At 40.8% G+C, this 19,832-nt stretch overlaps 1 protein-coding gene across 2 annotated transcripts in view; it reads right to left on the bottom strand.

Annotated features, from left to right (window-relative positions):
• The window catches only part of Lcp1 (lymphocyte cytosolic protein 1), a 91,968-nt gene that overhangs the window by 66,235 nt on the left and 5,901 nt on the right, over positions 1 to 19,832 (bottom strand). The gene's annotated exons all lie outside the window — the stretch shown is intronic.

Below are 19,832 nucleotides of genomic sequence, written 5' to 3' on the forward strand. Positions count from 1 at the left end.
TTATTTCTGTTCAGTTTTAGCTACATGTGGGTTTTGTAGACTGATTCACATTAAAACTTCAGTGTTTCATGCTGTCATCAAGTTCATTCAGTCCTTTCTTCTTATGACATAGGAGGGGGCTGGGATACGGCTGAGTGGGTCAAGTGCTCTCACCTTGCAAACACAAGGACCTGAGTTCAATCCCCAGGACCTCATAAAAAATAAAAGGCCCAGTGGCATGTGCTTACAATCCCAACAATGGGGCAGGGAGGCAGGTAGATGAGCTTGCTGGCCGGCCAGCCAGACTACTTAGTGAGCTTCCTCCAAGTAAGAGAACATATCTCCAAAGAAAAAAGAAATGCGGATGACAAACAGGAATACCTGAGTTTGTCCTCTGGCCACCACAGGTGCTTGCGCGTGCCTGTGCGACACACACACACACACACACACACACACACACACACACACACACACACCCTCCATCCCCCACACACTCTTTTGCAACTATTAGATGCCCACAACAGACACCTTAACATATAACATTGAACTAAATCTCTTGTCTTCTCTGGTTCCCTGCAGCTGGACTTTCGGGCCATCTCTGGTTATGTTCTCCATTCTTTAAATAGAGATATGAATCAGCTACCATCCCTCCACATATTAGTGCAGCTTCAAGCTGGTTCATATGACACTGTTTCCTTATTTCAGTCAGTCTCCTGCTTATTCAGTAAGCAAGTATTTTTCAGTCTGAAGTAGCGGTAAGAGCAAATGGCTGACTGCTTTGCTTTTGTGATCTTCAGCTTGAAACCCACTATCTGTCTCTGGGTCTTTCAATGTCACAAAACAAATACTAATTACCAATTAAAGGACAGATAGCTCCTAATGTAAGATGGATGACTTCAGTACCCAGTCTCCATCAGCATATAGAACTTCCAGACTAAAACCCAACAAAGATGCTTCAGAGTTAAACTATAACATAGACTAAATGGTCTTAACGGGCATCTGCAGAACATTCCACCCAAAAGATGCAAAAAACACACTCTTCTAATAAGTTCAAGAAACTTTTCTTTATGATGAAGCATATGTTAGGCCAGAAGGCAAGCCTTAACAAATATAGAAAAATCAAAATAATTTCCCATATCTTACTACATCACACTGAAATTGAACTAGAAGGCAAGAGGAAGAAAAATCAAATAAGGTGTTCAAATACAGAGAGACTGAACAATACACTTTAATAAACAGACTTATTTGTAATTATACACACCCATGTGCATCTGTATATATGGGTGCAGTGTCTACAGAGCTCAAATTAAAGGTGGTGGTGAATTGCTCAACCTAAGTGTCGGAAATCCAACTCAGCTCCTCTGAAAGCGCAGTACATGTTCCTAACCACTGAGCAATCTCTTCAGCCCTGGAGGGAATTACAACTGTTTCAAGCACAGATAGTTCTAAAAGGAGTTTAAAGCCATGAGCTCTTACCTTAAAAGTCAGGGGATCTCAAACAAGCAACTCAATGACACATCTGAAGGCCCTAGAAAACCAAGAACAGACAAGTGCAAAACCAGAAAGAGACAAAGAAGATTTGAGCAGAACCTAATTAAATGGAGACCAAAAGGAATCAATGAAGCAATGAGTTTGTTTTTTAAAAGAATGAGCAAACTTTACAAATTCTTAGGCAAACCAACCAAAAGAAGCAGAGTGAAGATTTGAAATTAAAGATGAACAAAGGGAACTTCATAGCACATACCAACATGTTTCCAAATATCATTATGGAAGACTGAAAACATATTATTAAAATGCTGAAAAACCTTGAAGAAATGGTTCCGTTCCTACGTACATATGGCTCACAAAAATTAAAACCAGAGGATGGGAATAACTTATACAGATCTATAATGAACAATAAGGCTGAAAGACTAATAAGGAGTCTAGGAAAAGGCCAGGACTGTCATGTTGACTCACTGCCAAACTCTGCCCAACACTCAAAGAAGAGTTTGCACCAGTATGCCTTAAAATGCTTTATAAGGCGGGCGGTGGTGGTGCACACCTTTAATCCCAGCACTTGGGAGGCAGAGGCAGGAGGATCTCTGTGAGTTCGAGACTGGCCTGGTCTACAAGAGCTAGTTCCAGGACAGCCTCCAAAGCCACAGAGAACCCCTCTCCCCCAAAAAAAGCTGCTTTATAAAACAAAAGTCAGATATGAGCACAATAACAAAAAGAACACCATAGCCCAATTTTGTTGGTGAATTTGGACACAACAATTCTTTTTTTTTATTTAAATTTAAAACGAGCTTGTTTTACACGTCAAACAAGGTGGAAAGCTGGGACCAACACCTGAGGTTGTCTTCTGACCTCTGCATGTGCCCAAGGCACATGCATAAACCCGGCCCCGACGTTCTTATACCTCTATCAAATAAAAGAAACAGGAAAGAAAGAAGTCAAAATATCTGTGTTTGGAATGATATGATCCTATGTTTAAAAGAACCCATTAACTTCACCAGAAAACTCTTAAATGTGATGAACACTTTCAGAAGAGTAACAGGGTTGAATAAAACCACACCTACCAAAATAAGTAGCTTTTCTATATACCATTACTAAGCTTTCCCAAAAAGAAATCAACAAAAAAGTCCATTAAGTGAGAGCCTCAGAAGAATAAAGGCTTTAGCTGTAAGCCAATCCAATAAATTACATACACACACACACACACGCACACACACACACACACACAGAGAGAGAGAGAGAGAGATTCCATATACATATATCAGTTATGTTACTCTAGAGAGGAACGAATACAGTTATTAAAGGTAATCTACAGACTGAATGCAATCCCATCAAACCCCCAAAAGTACTCTTTACAGAGCTAAAAGAATAGTACTGAAACTCACCCAGAAGCACAAAAGACCCAATAGTCAAATCAACCCTAATCAGGAAGAACAGTACTGGAGCTGTCAAAATACTTGATTTAAAATCATACCATGGGGCATAATATCAAAAACAACACGGTAATGGCAGAAAACCCACATGGAATAGAAAAGGAGCCAGAAATAAACACACACATCCACATCCATTTAATTGTTGACAAAGTTGTCACAAGCATACACTGGAGAACCAGCAGCCTCTTTAATAAATAGCTTATCCATATTTAAAAGAATGAAAGGAGATCCCATTCTCTCACTGTGTTAAAAATAAAGTCAGTTTGAAATGGACCAGAGACTTTAGTGGAAGACATGAAACCCCAAACAGGAAAGCATTTCAAGATATGGGCATAGGTAAGAACTTTCTGAAAAGGACTCCATTGGCTCAAGCAGTAATCTCGACAGTTGGCAAATGGGAATCCATGAGAAATAAACAAAACAAAACACAAACTTCTGCAGAACAAAGAAAATGCCAGCAAACGAACAGACAACATACAGAACAGAAGACAAACTTTTGTCAACTCTACATTTGACAAGTGATTAATACCTATAAAGAATTCAAAGAATTAAATCCCAGAAAAACAAAGCATCCAGCCAATAAATGGGCAATTGAGCAGAGTAGTTGATTTTCAAAAAGAAGCACAAATGGAGGCTGGGCGGTGGTGGTGCACGCCTTTAATACCAGCACTTGGGAGGTAGAGGCAGGCAGATCTCTGTGAGTTCGAGGCCAGCCTGGTCTACAGAGTGAGTTCCAGGACAGCCAGGACTGGTCTTGGAACCCCCCCCAAAAAGCACAAATGGCCAATAAAGATATGAAAACATATTCAGCTTCCTCAGCCATGACAGAAATGCAAATGAAAGCTACACTGAGATTTTATCTCACCCCAGGTAGAATGGCTACCATCAAAAAAAAAAAAAAAACAGATCACAGCAATATATAAGAAAAGAGAAGTCCATTTTCTATTGCCACAAATGTGAACCACTATAGGAATAAGCTTGGAAGCTTCTCAAAAACAACTAACTATAGTCCCGACATATAATTGAGCTATGCTACTCCTGGATATATACATGCCACCACACAGTGGAGATGCTTGTACCCCATTCTAAGTACAGCACTATTCATTAGTGGCCAAGATATGAACCAGCTCAGAGGTCCATCGATAGATGACCAGGTAAAGAAACACATATATGATAGAGTTGATTCAACTGTAAACTGCATCATTTTAGGAAAATGGATAAAAATGGATATTTTCACATTAAGTATAAAATAAGATAGATTAAAAAGACAAATAACACATGCTTTCTCAATGTGGAATAAACACACACACAGTGGTGGCTATTTCTCATTGTCGACTATATCTAATATGGATCTTTGAGGTAGGAAAACAAGCCTTTATTTAATCTAAATCTTTAATCCAGATATAATGTGGGCCACACTTTCTATTGGAAGCCTATGTGTACAAGAATATAGAAGGAAGCTTTTGTTCTTTGTTTATTCTCTTCTCCCTAGCAAGTCCATTCCTTCACTGGCTTTAGAGCCTACTTCTTCGGGATTCCAGTCTATCCTGAAGACCAGCTGAGGCATCCAGCCTGGTGAACCAAACAGCTACTTTGTGAGTGTGTGTGTGTGTGTGTGTGTGTGTGTGTGTGTGTGTGTGTGTGTGTGTGTGTGTAAATGGCAGCGATGTGGTATGGCAGCAGTGAAGGGTGGAGTTGAAAAGGATGAGGTCAGAAAGAGCCAAGCACAGGGGCTGGCTGAAGTCTACTCCACACAGCTCTTACACAGGGGAAGGAATCCACCTCCAGTGAGCTGCTGACTGGTTATTCAAAGTAAGCACACACCGGACTAGCCATTAGCTGTGTGGTATCGGAGGCTAGCTATTACAGGTTCATTTTTTTCTCCTTAAATTTTAATTTTGAAATCATTTCAAAATTATCAAAAAGGTATAAAGGTAGTTAAGAGAATTCCTATACACCTTTCACTTGGCTTCACCAAACATTAATCGCTCAGATAGACAATACTGGAAAATTCTAGAGAGGGTGGTGGGTGGGTTGCATTATTACCTCAAAGGGGAAAAGCAGGCATACATTTTGAAGTTTCACAGGACTGACGCATACCCCTCTCTAGTGGACATAGTTCTAAGAGTCCACTTTAGTCACCGAGGGATAATGGATGGCCTTGAAAACAGACTTCCCAGTCAGACCTTCTCATAAGCAAACCATGTTCATTCACCCAACAATTGCTTACTAGACGGCCCTCTGGTCCCAAAGCTGAGCGCCTGCTGTGTGACCAGTGACACAGAACATAGCAGGGCACCAAATATCCAGTGACGATGTCCCAGGGAGCCAATGAAGAGTCCAGCTTTCATACATGAAACGGTGAGACATCCTGAACTTTCTCACGGAAGATGTCCCTAACTAACTGTTTTCAGGGGGATATTTTTTTTTTTTTTTTTTTTTTTTGGTTTTACGAGACAGGGTTTCTCTGTATTGTTTCGGAGGCTATCGGTCCAGCCCGGCCTCGAACTCACAGAGATCTGCCTGCCTCTGCCTCCCGAGTGCTGGGATTTTTCAGGGGGATTTTAACATGTTCTACAGTCACATACTTCCAAGGGAATGAAAGAGAATGAAGACTTGGGCGTGACCAGACAGCCTCAAACTAAATTGGTAAATTATAATCCATTCAGCCAAGGCAAGCTGGTCTAGGAAACGGATGCTCTGGAGTGAAAGTGACCTGTAGTCCAACCCCATCCATCCCTGGGTTTATTTATAGTTCTAGTGACTTAGGGAAACCTCCCTCCAACCCCCTTTGTTTTCAGTGGTTTTCTTTTGAAGCTGCTCTCAGTTTGGCAACCCTACTGCTTCAGTTTCCTGAGTGCTGGGATTCTAGGCATCATTCCCCATGGGGGTGGATGGGCTTCTTAAGGCGTCTTAGGTCCAGGTTCCTTATCAGCAAAAGAGGAAATCAGAGCGGTGCTTACGTCACCGTGCAGCTGCAAGAGGTAAATGAGGAACTGTGTCGGGAGAGTCCTCAGTGCGATGACTTAGCTCCAGCACGTGATCCTTGTGCTAGTAGTCACCCTTACTATTTTTTATTATAACAGCTTTTCCAGCGTTGTTCTCGAAAGATCTTGGACATTGAGGTGGACCGTTAAGGTTAAGGAGTTTATTAGAGTTATTAACATCATCGACAGCATGGTGGGGCCTCTGAAGCCAGATCAGGAGCCACGTGACAGAAGAGGGCCTCCTCTCCTACCTTTCTGAGCATGGTGTGGTTTCACAGAGGAGTCTGCACCCCGACTCTGATTCCTGGGCAGGAGGTAGGAACTAGGGAGTAGGACTATGGCCACGGGTGCTCCTTTGATATTAACTCACTTCGTTGGGTGAAAACCCCTGACACCTGGAAGTCCCTTAGCCAGAGAGTCACAATGTCACAGTAGGGGCCCCTTAGGTCTGTCTGATAGGGGAGGGGCTGCTGCAGGTACTGTGGCCTGAACAGCTGGATTCTCACACTGTGTTCTCACAGTTCTGGTGCTTGATCTTCTGCAAGCCTCAGGCTGGGAGAATCAACTACACTGGAGTTCCCAGTGAGTAAAAACATGGGGGCGTCTCAGATATCCAGAGCCGTCCTCACCAGTGTCTGCTGCACAAACAGACACAAAGTCTGACGTGATCTGGCTGCTGACGCAGTGAGATAAGAACTGTAACTGCAAAATAAAATTTAAAATGAAATTCCAAACATACCCATAAATCAAACGAGGCATTTTAATGGTGGTAGGACTGAGTCAAATTTTGCCCTGGATGCTGATCTGAGGCCCAGGGGTCTGGACAGTCACCTAAGCTATCTGCCGCTCACTCTGTGCCAGTTCTGCCCTTCCCCCGCTGTCCCTGAACTCAGGATTTTAGTGATATCACTGTGCACTTACATCTCAGGTCCATTCTCCAGGAAAGCTGCACTGCCTGTGTGAATGGGAACCCTGCAAAGACCTATGCCTGATCCATTAGAACTTCAGTGATGTGGAGGGGTTGGAATGTCACAGGTCCAGAACCTAGGTAGAAGTCATCTTGGGCTAGCTTCAGCCACCTAACTAGCCATTCCCTGTTCATCTATAAATCAGACTTTCCCTCCTGTGACTAACAAATAAAAAAGCTTTTGTAAAGCATTAGCAAAGCCCTATTATTATCATTTTACCAAGGGGCTAAGAATGATAGAAGACAGCATTTGAGACCGGTAGCTGAGATTTCTCTAGTTGGCTGGAACACACATCTGATGTTTTCACCCCTGTGTTTGCAAAACATCTTGATTTTTAACTTTGTCCCGATACTATAAAAACTTCCTGAACTGACTTCTACGTTGGAAGAACTGTGCTCCTGGGTCGTGATTTCTCATATTTGCTTCAGAATAAACTATCCCTATGCCCTTTGAGATGAGAGTTTTCTCATCAACAGTTATAGCTTCCAATGTGGGACTCCAAGAATAATCCATTTTCCACGAGCAGAGACACCTGGATGGATGCAAGGCACTGCCATAGACCCACTGAGTCCAAGCCGCCCAGCATTACGTCCTCAGGTGGACGGTGATGGCTTCTCTCAGGGCTCTTATCAACTCGCCTTTGCTTTGGTCAACGGACCCTTTGTTTCCTCTGAGGTAATTTTTTAAGGGTCCTATTTGGTTGACACTTCTCTGTTTTGCTTTGTTTTTGTTTTTTTTCCAAGTATTTGGCTTAAGGTATCTACTTTGTTTGCTTCGGAAGCATTTTGGCCTAGACATGTATTCTGACTTTTTGTCTGTCTGATTTCAGGTCTCCAGAGGCATTCCGAATCGGACTGATGCGCCTGTCTTCAGCTCCCGTTCACCTTTGAAGGCACTCTGGTTTCTGGTTTCCCTTGTCTACATTTTCTTCACTTTGGGAACATTTTGACATATGATTATTTGGCTGTCTCCTGACACTCCTCAGATACCAAATTCTCCATTTTTCTATGGCTTCTCTTACTTGAAACTTTTTACTAAGCCTTTGGCTTAGGAATTTTATGCCTGCCTGATCATAAAATCCCTGACATTGTGGAGTTGCCAGGAGAAACTCCCCATAGTGTGCAACCACCCAACAGACATACACCATTCCTGAGCAGAAATGACTTGACTGGGTCATTTGGGAAGACACGCACAAGGGTATGATCTTCCAGTGTCCTGAGCATCCCTATACTTCTGTAAACATGGAAGATCACATGGAGACCCAGTGGGAGAAGCCAGGATCTGAGTGACTGCTGAGAAAGCCCACCGCAGAGCAGCACAAACACCTGGTGCAAACCTACATCCCTAGCAGCCATGCAGAGGCTTAGAATTTTTTCAGGAAAGAGAACAAAAAGTGAGAAAGAAGGTTTCAAAAAAAAGTAGGAAAGTTTTGGAGATAAACCCTCATCCAGGGCTCCAGATGGTTTTGTGATAATTATAGACTTCCAATTGCAAGTATTGGAAAGACGGGGAAATCAACCCAAAGATAACATTGCTTTATCTTTCCCTCAACAGGGAGCATTTGATGTTCCAAAACTGGTATTTTGTGCTCAAAAACTAAAAGTCTTAGGCAATAAAATGAAAGACACGGAATGGGTAGCCTCCTTTACATAGATGTACAAATAATTTTAAAGAGGGGGTAGATTATAAAATTGGTAATTTATAAAAGTTAGAGGTCTGAAAACCATGTGTGAGTTAAAATGAAATAATGAAAATAAATAAATTAAAAATTTAGAGGTTGTATCAGAACTAGAGATAAATTCTGAGAACAACCCCCTAATGAAGACTCTTTCTGACCTTGCCTCTTAATTCTTTACCTCCTAGCAGGACAAAACTCGGCGTCAAAGGAAGATTATGGCCTGGAGAGAGGGGGGAGGGAGGGAGGGAGGGAAGGAAGGAGGGAGGGAAGGAAGGAAGGAAGGAGGGAGGGAGGGAGGGAGGGAGGGAAGGAGGGAGGAAAAAAAGAACAACAAGAAGAAGAACAAGAAGAAGAAGAGGAGGAGGAGGAGGAAGAGGAAGAAGGAGGAGGAGGAGGAGGAGGAGGAGGAGGAGGAGGAGGAGGAGGAGGAGGAGGAGGAGGAGGAGGAGGAGAAGTTCCCTTGGGGAGCTGCACTCACACTTGGAGCTGTCATATTTTCCCTTAAGTGCCTCTATTCTTTTACATTGCATTATCATTATTATATTGTTCTAAAATTCCTTTCAGCATTGAAACCACAAATCAGTTTGACCTCACTTGAGGTCCTTAAAGTTTGAAAGAATTCCTCAGGCTGCTGAGAATGGTGGGAAGCTATGTCTCCTTCCCCTAAACCAGTGTTTCTCAACCATCCTGATGTTGTGACCCTTTAATACAGTTCCTCATGTTGTGGTGACCGACCCCAACCATAAAACTATTTTCCTCACTTCTTTTCCCTATGATATGCTGAAGATTGGGCTGACTTCTAACACTTTTTAACATCAAAATAGATCAGTTTAACTCTGTATGTTCTCACTTGATGAGAGGTTTACAAAAGGTGGCCCTCTGAGCATCTATCATGACCAAAATGTTGGTGGAATGACTGTATGGAGCAGGTCTGGGCTGCCCAATCCAAAAGGTCTAGGAAGGGAACTATACTCCAGACCTACACTGGGCCAAAAGGTAATTCCTGATCAAAACACAACTCAACAACAGCAAAAATAAAAAAAAAATCACAAAATAAAGCAAACTACACTTCTTTTATCTCTTTATGATACAAGCATAAGCATGGGGAATCTGATTTAGCTTCACTATAATTCAAAGGAGTGGGGAAAAAAAGAAAACATTTGGCCTAAAACAATATTGAGAAAATCTCATCAGTAACAGCATCCTCTTAGGTATTTAGCTCTTAAAAAGAGGGAAAAACATTACCTTAAGGCCCCATGAAAAACTTTACCTTTTTATCCTTTGTGCTATGAAGTCTTTCTCACACCTTAAAGAGACAGAGATACTAACGTACTACTTAAAAAACAAAAACAAAACAACATCAAAACCAAAAAACAAACAAGCAAAAACAAACAAACAAAACCAACAACTGGATGCACCTAGATCTCATGTGATTGTGACATGCATATCTATAATAATTGTTTTCATATTGCTGTTTGTGTCAAAAGAATTAACAAACTGTGGCCACTTCAGGTTTTTATTCATTTTTACTGTGTGCTGGAGTTATTATTTAAATTTTTTTGAAATGCCCCATTATAATGTACACTTTCAGATTTACAAATGTGAATATTTTGATGATTTACTAAAAGACCCGATGAAGCCAGATGTTGGTGTCGCACGCCTTCAATCCCAGCACTTGGGAGGCAGAGGCAGGCGGATCTCTGTGAGTTCAAGGGCAGCCGGTCTGTAGAGTGAGTTCCAGGACAGCCAGGGCTGTTACACAGAGAAACTCTGTCTTGAAAAACAAAAACAAAACCCACAAAGGCCTTATAAATTTGCAGACTGTGTCACAAACCGGGGTACTCTGAACATCTTAAAACTGATTAAAATGATATCTTTGGGTTTATTGTTTCATAAAATCTTAAAGCACTACTCATTTATATAAAACATTCATTAGATCATAAAATAAAGACTTCATTCAGCTATAAAATTTAATGTTATATTCATAGATTTTGATAAGAATATCCTTCCAAAAATGTTCCAAATAAACATAAATTAATCACAAATTTATTTCATTTGTATAATGGTCATGGGGAACAAAAATTGAGTAATTTATTCTTCAAAACATCAATATATAAACTTGTAAATGTTTTTATTAAGGCTGGATTACATGTGAAAATAATGAATACAGATCTTTACTAAAGATCTTTGTGTCAAGTTTTCTTTTGACAGTAAGGATCACAAGGGATATAATCCCAATAAAGAATAATATTCAAAATCTGGCTTTTTAAATATCTACCTTCTGTTTTATTACATGTGCATGCACTGTCTACATATGCTTAGTTTTTTCTTCCACTCACTCCTTACTAAATTGGGTCATAAGTGTTCATGTAAACTAAAATTGTTAAACTAGCTCAGTTTCCTTTGGGCTCACAGTAAAACTAAGATTTTAGAGGGAAATGTCCCAACAAGCTAGGGTTGATCACATTTCCAATCCACAAATTAACGGGACAAAATATTAGCAAAAGACAAAGAGAGTGTATTCCATCAACATGACCACTTAAATGAAGCAAGGAGAGATGAGTAATGGTCTTAGATCTTTTCTTTCTTTAAAACAATTTCCATGAGTTAGAAAAAATTTAAAGTCTTGCTTTTAAACAGCAAGATATACATAATTATACAGTTCTGGCTAAGATGGTATCTCCTTGATCTCTATCTTAGTTCTGGTTCTACAACATGTCCCCTACTGCTAGAGGATATAAATCAATTTTAAGAGATGATTACTCCAGCACCAGGTGCACTTATCCCCATTGGAGGACTGCTGAAGTGCCAAACTCTGTATTTCAAGGATTAAGAGGATGACGCATTCTCTGCTTTTAGATCGCCTTGGGTGTATGTGTGCATGGATATAAACACAAGAAAAAGAAAGAACCATGTTACTTCCAGGTTCCATGCTGACTGGAAGAAAAAGACTGTATCCGGGTCCTTCTAGCCATCTCCTGGCCTGCAGACACTGAGCCTCACACCAAACACACCAAAGTCGCCTGGAGCACACTCAGGTGATTTTCAGAAATGCCGGATGATGCTCATCTTTGACTCCACAAGTAAAACCAAATCTTTTCCTCATTTTTGTGTTGCTTAAATCCTTTTATAACGAGATGCCTTACAATTCGCTTATATTTAATATTTTACTTGATACATTCCTAAATGACAAAATAACAATAATCTTGGTTTTGATGAAGTTATAAATGAGAACATTATTTTTTCTCTCATTAACTATGTTTTTTATTATGATTGTTTGTTACCCAGAATGCTCAATTTACTCAAAACTAGTTTTTGTGTTTGAAAGATTCCAGTATTTTCACTGTCTCAATAAAAAGATTATTTTCTCATTATTTAATTTGGATTAGTAAACCTAGCCTTTAAATTACAAAATTTACATTTTAAGCCTTCCAAATGAAACCCCACTTTGGGTTATTTTGCATTTTAAATCCAAATTCTTACAGCTAAAACAAATAAAATTTTTCACATATACGTATTTTTATTAGAGTTAAAAATGTTAAGACAAAACAACTTCAGTCTTTTCTTTCCTTTGTGTGTGTGTGTGTGTGTGTGTGTGTGTGTGTGTGTGTGTGTGTGTATGTGTGTGTATGTGTTTGGTTTGTGGAGACAAGGTCTCTCTAATTAGCCCTAGCTGTCCTGGAACTCACTTTGTAGACCAGGCTGACCTAGAACTCATTGAGATCTGCATGCTTTTAGCTTCCCAAGTGCTGCGATTAAAGGCCTGTGCCACCACCACCACCTGGCAACTTCAGTCCTTTCAAGCATTCTATAACATGCCCATCTTTAACAAAGTATCTTTAACTCCATTTGCTTTAGCTAGACATAAAGAAAAATTTAAATTAAATCTTCTTACCTAAATTATACAGAAGCCACTAGTCTCTAAAAAAACAGCATTCATGGTGTTTATACCCTAAGTACTAATTTTTCTTGATTAATATTTAAGGTGCCATGCAGTTCAGATAATCAGGATTTTAAAATTGATTAAATAATTTTTTGCAAACAAAAAGGAAGTGGGTAACATTATGTGTCTTAGAATTTTTATTGCTGTGATAAAACACTGACACCAAGATCAGTTTGGGGAGGAAGGAGTTTAATCCAACCTCCAGCTCTCACATCACAGGCCATCACTAAGGGAAGTCAGGGCAGGAACTCATGCAGGGCAGTAACTTGGAGGCAAGAACTAATGCAGAGGCCACAGAGAGTGCCACATAATGACTTGTTCCCCACAGCTTCCTCAACCAGATTTCTTGTGCCATCCAGGACCACTAGCCCGGGAGTGGCACCGCCCACAGTGATCTAGGTCCGCCCACATCAATCATCAAGCAAGATTTTGTTGGTGGACTGGGGGTGGGGGGATGTGAATGGAGGGCCAGGCGGAGAGGGAGAAGGGAGATAGGGTCGAAGGAGGGAATGCAAGGTGAAACAGCTAGAATTGAAGGACATTTGAGAGGTGGTATGGGAAGCTGGTGCAGTGGAAATATCCTAAAATATATGAAAGTGATCTTAATGAAGTCTCCAGATAATGGAGGAGATGTAGTCCCAATTGGCCATCTCTTATCACTAAACAAAGCTTCTAGTACCAGACTGGGTTACATTCAATTGAGTTGTTGACCAAAGGAATCCCATGGAAATTCCCAAACAATCCAGGCTGCTGCCAAGACAATGGGTTGCTCTCCACACACTGACAGCAAGGCCCCATTGCTGGAGACAACACCCACACAAATCAATGAACCTACAGAGGCCATCTTGTGCTTACTTACATACAGCCTTTATCCTGTGTCCTAGTACCTTGAATACAGGAAGGTATTTTGCAGGTTAACAAAACACAAACATAAATGCTAACCCAGCCACAAAACTTTAGATCTACGATCTGTCCTGCTGCAAAATATGCTAGGGCAACGATGACGCAAAGCTTGTGGGAGTAACTCATAATGTTTGATTTGACTTAAGGCCCACTCCACAAGATGGAACCCATGCCATACCACTGCTTGGGTGACCAAGAACCAGAGACTAGATACCCCAGAGACCTAGGGTAAAACCAAATACTACTAGTCTTAAAAGAAAAAGCAACAGTAAAATAGCCCTTAATGACATTCTGCTATACTAATAGATCAGCACCTTATTTAGCCATCATCAGAGAGGCTTCCTCCTGCAGCAGATGGGAACAAATACAGAGACTCACAGCCAGACATTGTGTAGAGAGACCTTGGAACACTCAGCTCTAAATGGGATGTCTCCATCAATTCCCACCTCTCAGAATTCTGGGAAACCCAAGGAAGAGGAGCAGAAAGAGTGTAAGAGCCAGAGGGGATGGAGGAAACCAGGAGAAGAAGTTCCTATAAATCAACTGTGCAAAGGTCACACAAACTCACAGAGACGGAAGCAGCAAGCAAGGGTCTCTGATTCTCGTGTCTTCTCTTGGGTTCTTTTTGTTGTTGTTGTTGTTGATTTGCCTTGTCCAACTTTTATGTGAAGGATTTTATTTTAGCTTATTGTATTTTATTTTGTTATGTCTTGTTTTTTTACCTCTTAGAAGCCTGTTCTTTCTCATGAGGGACAGAAAGGGAATGGATCCAGATGGGAAGGGAGGTAAGGAGGAAAAGGGAGGGGTAGAGGGAAGGGAAACTATAATCAGGATACTTTGTATGAGAAAAGAATCTATTTTTAATAAAAGGGGGAAATGTCCTATAGACTTGCCCACAGGCCAATTCTGGTGGAACATTTTTCTCAACTGAGGTTCCTTCTTCCAAAATGTCTCTAGTTTGTGTCAAGTTGACATAAAACTACCCAGCACATTATATACCACATGTAAAAGTTATGCCAGATACAGAGGACAAAAGAAAGGAAAAAACTCAGATCTGGATTATGATGGCTTAGAGTTTTGATACAATCTAGAAGTTTCTTTTTTAATGGCTTTACCAGCTATTCCTCTCTCCTGTAGACTTCCGCCTTGCCTTCTACTCAACCTCATCTACATCAGATCCCAGGAATAAGCCTTCCTAGCTATGTCAGACACACTAGAATATTTAACAAGCAATACATGTGCCTGTCCCCACATGCACAAAATGTGATACTTGTCTAACAGGGGGAACTATGAAAGAGAAATCTAGAAGAAAGCTGTTGTGTCTGCAAAGGCTGGTGGACCGATAGAACTTCAGTGACATGGAGAGGTTGGTACGTCGTAGGTCCAGAGCTTAACTGCAGGTTATCTCCAACTGTCTTCAGACACCTACGCAGCTGTTCCTTGCCCACTTCTGTGGTGAACCTAAAATCCTGAGATTGACAGATTAAATGGTACCTAACATCCTGTGGGTAGCAGATAAAAACCCTTTTGGAATATATTAACTTAGCAAATTCTAGATTCCCAACATCAAAGTGCTGAGAATACTCTCAGGTAACATCTGGGGCCCATAGCCTCTGCTTGGTTGTAACCCACCTCTGATGTTTCCACCAATGTGTATGAAAAGTGTCTTGATCTGTGGCTATCTTTGTTCTGTTGTTATAAAACTTCACGACATTGCTTTCACATTGGAACGTGTAATCTGGGGAAACTGAAATCTGTGTTCCTGGGGGGCTGTGACCATTCTTTGTGGCTACAAAGTAAACTCTCTTTTATACTCCTTAAGTGAGATCGACACAGATCACAGGACCCCCCCCCCTGCTTGCCAGTACACGATTGTACAAGTTCCTGCCACATTTTCACTCCCAGCTTTCTCCACCCGGACTCTTCCCTAGGAAATCTGGGTACTTGGTGAATATCCTTTAAGATTCATAGAGAATAACTCCATGGTCAAGTACTTATCCAGCTTGGTAAATATTTCATGCATATTGAAGAGATGTGTGGCCACTGTTTAGTGGACATGAGCATAAGCGTATCCCTTTTAAATCAATCCCATTAGATGACTTATTAAAAATTCTATTGCCCAGTAATTCCCTGTTCCTTTGATCTTTTATTTTCTGAGACATATTTAGCAGCAGCACCAAAAAATTCCTCTTTTACAGATGGACTTAGCAATGTTTCCTTGTAATCAGGTTTTGCTGTATTTGAAAGTCATGCTGTTAGCTGGTGATGGTCTCATATGGGCATCTCACCCATGGGAGTCTACTTTGTCCAGTGTTGTGTTGCTTGTCCGGCTTTGAGGGCAGCTTTCTTTGTAACTATCTTATCAATGCTGAGCATCGTCTTGTCCCTATTTTAGAATAAGGGCTTCAATTTGAGGACCCTCTGTGTTTCTGCAGGTGTTTCTTTCTCTGACTGTGGCAGACCACAGAACTCACCTCTCCTCTATATGGAAGCAGGGCAACACTAGTACCACCTCCTGAAAGTTCACGTCCAAGTCAGACATCCTGTGGACTGCCGTGACTTCACCTCCAGTCAATGTGTCATGTTCGTGTGATTTAACAACAAGGTCATCTGCGTGTAATCATAACCATAATGGATGTGGTGCTTCTTCTTGACTTGTTGAGAAAAAAGAATTGACACTTACTGAACATTTCCATCTTTTCTCTTCTTAGATTTTTTTCTAGTGTGCATGCACACATGCATGTGGTGTGTGTGTGTGTGTGAGAGAGAGAGAGAGAGAGAGAGAGAGAGAGAGAGAGAGAGAGAGAGAGAGAGACCCTGCCCATGCATGAGTAATACGAGGCAGGAAGTTGACTTCTGTTATCTTCCTCTATCAATCTTGATCTTAGTTTATTGAGACAGGATGTTTCACTGAACTGGGAGCTTATTGGTTTAGTTAGGTTAGTGGGCCAGCAAGTCCTCAGGATCTGCTTGTCTCCCCACCCCAGCTCTGAAGTAGTAGGTGCACACCCCAACACCCCCACAAGCTGGGTGCGCCTCCCTTCCGGTACAGCCAGCACTTTATGCCCTGAGTCATCTCTTTAGCCCCTAATGAACATTTTCAATGTGCCAGCCACTGTAGTAACTCATTCTGATAAAATACCACTTACTGTTTTGTTTAGTTTTGTTTTTTGAGACAGAGTTTCTCTGTGGCTTTGGAACTAGCTCTTGTCGACCAAGCTGGTCTTGAACTCACAGAGATCTGTTTGCCTCTGCCTCCCAAGTGCTGGGATTAAAGGTGTGTGCCACCACCACCCGGCCCCATTTACTTTTCACAGCTTCTTATAGAATAATTCCATGTGTCACAGATTTATACATGTGAAAGACAAGGCTTACCATGCTGAATAACTTAAGCCAAGTCACACAGTTAGTAAACAGTGGTGTCAGCTACTCAAACTTCAGCACCCACATATATCATCTTAAAACACAGAGCAATTTTGCTAAGTAGCAAAACCAGGCATTTTAGATGCCCACAATGTGTAATATCTCTGACAATCTCTAGGGGATATTATACACACTACAATGTAAAAGTGGACAAGGCACCAGAACAAGCCATTTGCAACAAAACGCACTCAGTAATGAACACAGTAGAGGATGGTTAAGTCCATTATCCATCAAGTACCATGTTAACTAAAATAAAGTGCTGCTGACAGAATGTCCCAAGCCATGACTCATACAAGCCTCTTGTCAAACAGTTAGCACAATGTTAGTAAGCACTAAGAAAATGTGCTTATGAAACACCGCGTGTTGATGCTGGCTGTAAGATGGCTGACACGCCAAGATGGCTCTAGGAGCTGAAGAAAAGAGCATATCCTCAGGCTTCTCACATTCTCCCCATTCAAGGCTTCATTAAGCTTCCTATCAACAGTGAACACTGTCACTATGCTCTCAGGAACGTGTGTTTGCAAAGCAGAGTGTGTCGGTGCTGGGTGAACAGTGCAGCACACACCAGTTTTCTCATGGTGTGGAAGAAGAAAGCGCATCCTCTGGTTCCATTACACCCTGGTCTTTCCAATGCTCTATAAGTGAAGTCATCACTGAGAAGCACTAGCAGATGCATGTTGTGGAATATTAGTTTAAGACGTGTTACTTTTGTTTATGCTGTGGAGTATTTGTTTAGTGATGCAGAGATACGTTGTGTTCTATTATGTTGCATGTGTTTAACTCTGTGAAGCTGTGTTAATTCGTGACTGGTCTAATGAAGAGCTGGACAGCCAATAGCTAGGCAGGGGATGGATTGACAGGGATTTTAGACAGAATGAATAGGAGAAGAAGAGAAAGGAGGAGTGAGAAAAGAAAGAAGAAGATGACACACCCAGATACACAACCAGCTACGGAGGAAGAAGGAAAGAAAGGTATATAGAATTGAGAAAGGTAAAAAGTCCAGGGGCAAAAGGTAGATGGGATAATTTAAGAAAAGCTGGCTAGAAATAAGCCAAGCTAAGGCCGGGTGTTCATAAGAGTAAATCTCTGGGTGCGTATTTATTTGGGAGCTGGGTGGTGGCCCCCATAAGAGTAAAAACAAAAAACAAAACAAAACAAAACAAAAACAACCAGAGATGTGTGCTCATAAAACAGAACTATTGTTGGGTGGAGATGTTTCACGCTAAGTTCTCTCTTGGAGTGGAGATGGAGGCTCAATTTCGGGTCTCTTATATTTTGGCTGTGAGCCTAGTCTTTGAAGACTAAAATATCCCTCTGGCCCTGACATTCTCTCTTACTCATATCAGAGTAATGAAAATTAAAATTTTGGTTAATTCCCAGCATCAGTTAGAGTACAGGAAAAGGAGCACTCACTCTGACTCACAGCTAATAGGAGCTTAAATTGAGATTGGGGGGACCACAAATGTGGAATATTTTATCAAAAAAACTAAAATATTTATGCAATTTGGGAAAAATCCTATATTTTTAGAGGAATTACAGGTTATAGAATTATAACAGTATATTAAAAATGAAAATAGATGTGTATATACTTGAATATAAAATGCCTTTTACATTTGATTTTTGTAAATGCCTTTTATTATAAATATACATGTGTTTGTGTGCATGTATGTATGTATATATTTATTGAAAATATCAACACCTATTTCTATATGAAAAGATTATAAGAAATGTTGCTTCTTTTGAGTCTGCATAACATGTTTTTTCTACAATAAACATGTGTAAATCTCATAATCCTTAGTTCAGTGTTTCATTAATAATACCTGGCCAGACTGAGGATAGAGGCCAATAGTTCTCAACCTTCCTAATGCTGTGACCCTGTAATACAGTTCCTCATGCTGTGGTGACTCCCAACCTTAAAATTATTTCTGTTGCTTCCTAATAACTGTAATTTTGCTATGACTACTGCTGGGCTATGATCGTAATGTAAATATTGATATGTAGGATGTCTGACATGAGATACCCCCGTTGGTGGGTTGAGACCAAGAGGTTGAGACCCACTGATCAAGACGCTAAGCCTATAAAATCAAAACTGGAATTGTGTGGTGGTATATTGTTTATGATCTAATAAAGCTTGCTTGAAGGTCAGAGAATCAAAGCGGCCAGCAACTAGAGAGTTCTCACCTCTACAAAATCCTCAGACTAAAAGGAGAGATCCTGCCTCCATGGATTCTCAGGCTGTTATCCTCTAAGATCCTGACTCCTCCCACCCTACATTCCTCTTTCCACCCAGCCATATCACTCCTATCTGCACCTTCCTAGTGTTGGGAGCTGTTTCTGCTTTTGACCAATTGACTCTCATGTAGCCCAGGGTGGCCTTGAACTCACAGAAATCCACCTGCCTCTGTCTCTTGCGTCCTGGGATTAAAGGTGTGGCCACCACTGCGTCTATGACTGTAACTAGCTTTGCGTTCTGACCTCCAGGCAAGTTTTTTTTAGATCATAAATGATATATCAGCACAGTATTGACAGCATAAGATGATTTATACTTTATAATGCGTCAGAAAATTTGAAGAGGAAACTGTGAACTGACAAAACGATGATCTTATCACATCATTTATAAGATATGTATATACATGCACATATATGTGTATCTACATATACCTATGTATCTCCTGGAGTTCTGTGTGCCAAGCATTGTGGCTTGAGAAGAATATGAAGAAAACATTTACTTCCTGCACATTCAGATTCTTTTTTTCCCAACAACTAAAAATTAAGTAGCAATTAAAAATCAATTAAGTTGGAAAAGGAAACTGATCAAAATCTACAAAATAAAAACCTGACTTTGCTACTGAATCATGTCAATACCAATGTGAATGCTTCCATCCACCAAAATTCAATAGACGCTATTTAATACATAAAATAACCCAGTAGAGCCCTTGAAAATTGAGAAGAGAAAGACTTTGTACTCCAACATCAGGAAGTGTGAAAAATCCCAACAAATCCAGCAATTACTCATCTATACTG

This window comes from Mesocricetus auratus, unplaced genomic scaffold (assembly GCF_017639785.1).
Source record: "Mesocricetus auratus isolate SY011 unplaced genomic scaffold, BCM_Maur_2.0 Super-Scaffold_2245, whole genome shotgun sequence".
Lineage (NCBI taxonomy): Eukaryota > Metazoa > Chordata > Mammalia > Rodentia > Cricetidae > Mesocricetus > Mesocricetus auratus.